Source organism: Theropithecus gelada, chromosome X (assembly GCF_003255815.1).
Source record: "Theropithecus gelada isolate Dixy chromosome X, Tgel_1.0, whole genome shotgun sequence".
Classification (NCBI taxonomy): Eukaryota; Metazoa; Chordata; class Mammalia; order Primates; family Cercopithecidae; genus Theropithecus; species Theropithecus gelada.
Genome location: NC_037689.1, coordinates 80,891,120 through 80,894,552, shown reverse-complemented (window position 1 = coordinate 80,894,552; position 3,433 = coordinate 80,891,120). Strand labels below are relative to the sequence as shown.

Here is a 3,433-nt window from a genome sequence, read left to right as displayed (position 1 = left end):
AGACTTCACCACTATACAATTCATATGTGTAACCAAAAACCACTTGTACCTCAAAAGCTACGGAAATTTTTTAAATGTTTAAAAATAAATATGTACATACATAACAAAAAAATGACAATTAATTGTAGAATCTCAGCCTCGCTCCTGCCACCAGTGCTACCCAGAGACTGCTAAGCCCCAGTTCATCTGCCACCACCCACTCCAGACACAGAACATCCAGTCATGAATAAATATTCAAATATTCTTGGGTCATGGATAAATATGAGTTTGTTCAGAAGGCCAAACTAGTGGAGCAAGCTGAGCAATATGATGACATGGCAGCCTGCATGAAGTCTATCACTGAGCAAGGAGCTGAATTATCCAATGAGGAGAGGAATCTTCATTCAATTACTTATAAAATTGTTGAAGGAGCCCATAGGTCATCTTGGAGGGTCTTTTAAGTATTAAACAAATGAGGGAAGGTGCTAAAAAAAAAAAAACCCCAGCATTTAGCTCAAGAGTACAGAGATAAAATTGAGACTGAGCTAAGACATATCTGCAATAAAGTACTATCTCTTTTTTCAAATGTACTTGATCCCCAATGCTTCACAGAGAGCAAAGTCTTCTATTTGAAAATAAAAGGATACTACTATTGTTATGTAGCTGAAGTTTCTGCTGGTGATGAGAAGAAATAGATTGTGGATCAGTCACAGTAAGCATACAGAGAAGCTTTTGAAATCAGCAAAAAGGAAATGCAACCAACATATCCTACCAGATTGGGTCTGGCCCTTAATTTTTCTGTATTCCATTATGAGATTCTGAACTCCCCAGATAAAACCTGCTCTCTTACAAAGACAGCTTTTGATAAAGCCATTGCTGAATTTGACACATTTAGTGCAGAGCCATACGAAGACAGCACACTAGTTTTGTAACTACTGAGAAATGGCTTGACATTGTGGACATCAGATACCCAAGGAGATGAAACTGAAGTAAGAGAAGGAGGAGAAAATTAACCAGTCTTTCAACTTTCATCAGCCTCATTCTAAAATTTACACAGTAGATCATTTTTTTCTCCATGCTGCCCCACAAGTAGTTTTCTTCTTTACCATTTATGACAGGTTTTTAATTTGATAAAAATCTGTTACTTTTATTTGAATTCCTATATTTCTCATGTGGTTTTTTATGTTTAATGTTAGGAGATTAGAGCCAGTTAATATTTTTAGGGAGTTATCTGTTTTCATCTTGAGGTAGACAATATGCAGATATAAAATATTTACACAAGTTATGTATGTTTAGAATGGTACTTTTTGTACATTGTGGCTTCACAAGGGCCAGTGTAAAACTGTTTCCATGTCTAAGCAAAGAAAACTGCATACATATTGATTTGTCCTGGTGGGAAATCAAAGGGATAATTGGTTCCAGTCACAGGAGTCACAGGAGTAGCAATTGTGAATACTTTAAGGTTTGAATCACTTACAAGGCTGTAATAGAAACAGGTATACTATGGATACCACATGTTGAACCATGTATATCTGTGGAATGCTCAACCTCAATGTGCATACCTTTGACTACAGCTGCAGAAGTGTTCCTTTCAACAAAGTTGTGACTCAATTTACTCTGGATAAGGACAGAAATGTTTTACATTCTATTATTTGTAAAGTTATCTGCTGCTTGTGTTTGTTATTTTTTGTTACACTCATTTTATTTGTATTTAAATGATTTAGGCAACCTAAGAACAAATGAAAAATTAAAGATGCAGTAAAAGCAAATTGCTTTATATCCATTACTATACACACACACACACACACATATACATACACACTTCAATGTGTATATATATACACATTACTATATATATACTATATATACTTTATAGATAGATAGCACAGCAGTAAAACAAAAAAAATCTGTTGTATTTGAGATGATAGCCAGCTCTGTTTAGTGTCTTATAAAATTTTCATGAACAATTCAAGTTTAATTGTTAAGAACATATATACTGTTTGTGTAAGTAGAATAAAAGTTTTATGAGTAGGCATTTCAAGTATGGTTTCTATAGTTTTTCATGTAAATTAGTCTTTTGGTTCTGAAACTTCTCTAAAAGAAATTGTATATTTTCAGAAATTTATTTCTTATTTTCTCTTGGCAGCTAATGGGCTTTTACCAAGTTTAAACACAAAGATTGTCATAAGGAAAATATTATCAATACAACTACTGTTTTCAATAATTTCCCATGTTCTCTTCTCCTCCTCCCACTCTGAAAAAATGAGTTATTATTTTTTGGGAGGGAGGGAGACATTGATTTTTAAAAGGGTAATATGTTCCATTTAAAATGTTGGTATATAGCATTTTTTAACTTAGGAAGCCACAAAGTTTTTGGCTCATCATGACACTGGGTAGCACTAACTGTAAGTTTTGTGCTTCTGAATCACATTTATTTTTTAAGAATTTCTTCATACTGTTACAGTCTGCCTTCAATTTTGATCCTTTATTCTTTCTATGTATCAGGTGCACAAGATTACCTGCCTTTTTTAGTCCTCTGTCTTATCACTAACCATTCCTACTTGGTGGCCATGTACTTGCAAAAAGACCACATAATGATTCTGGCTCCAGTCAATGTCTAAAATACCCTGCTTCCCTTGCTTTCATTCCACAAACTATTTTCCTCATCCTACTTATTGCAGCAAATCACTCTTTAGTTAATGAGATTGTGTTTAAGTTCTACCTATCCTGAATGGTCTGTCATTGTCTACCTTTAAAATCTATTATTCTTTCAACAGAATACATTCTTCTCAGCACCACATCACACTTATTCCAAAATTGACCACATAATTGGAAGTAAAGCACTCCTTAGCAAATGTACAAGAACAGAAATTATAACAAACTGTCTCTCAGACCACAGTGCAATCAAACTAGAACTCAGGACTAAGAAACTCAATCAAAACCACTCAACTACATGGAAACTGAATAACCTGCTCCTGAATGACTACTGGGTACATAACAAAATGAAGGCAGAAATAAAGATGTTCTTTGAAACCAATGAGAACAAAGATACAACATACCAGAATCTCTGGGACACATTTAAAGCAGTGTGTAGAGGAAAATTTATAGCACTAAATGCCCACAAGAGAAAGCAGGAAAGATATAAAATTGACACTCTAACATCACAATTAAAAGAACTAGAGAAGCAAGAGCAAACACATTCAAAAGCTAGCAGAAGGCAAGAAATAACTAAGATCAGAGCAGAACTGAAGGAGATAGAGACACAAAAAAAACCCTCCAAAAAATCAATGAATCCAGGAGTTGGTTTTTTGAAAAGATCAACAAAATTGATAGACCACTAGCAAGACTAATAAAGAAGAAAAGAGAGAAGAATCAAATAGACACAATAAAAAATGATAAAGGGGATATCACCACCAACCCCACAGAAATACAAACTACCATCAGAGAATACTAT

General features: G+C 34.2%; 1 pseudogene; it reads left to right on the top strand.

Moving 5' to 3' along the window:
• The first annotated feature begins 251 nt into the window (after positions 1 to 251).
• Positions 252 to 992, top strand: LOC112616175 (annotated as a pseudogene).
• The last annotated feature ends 2,441 nt before the right edge of the window (positions 993 to 3,433 follow it).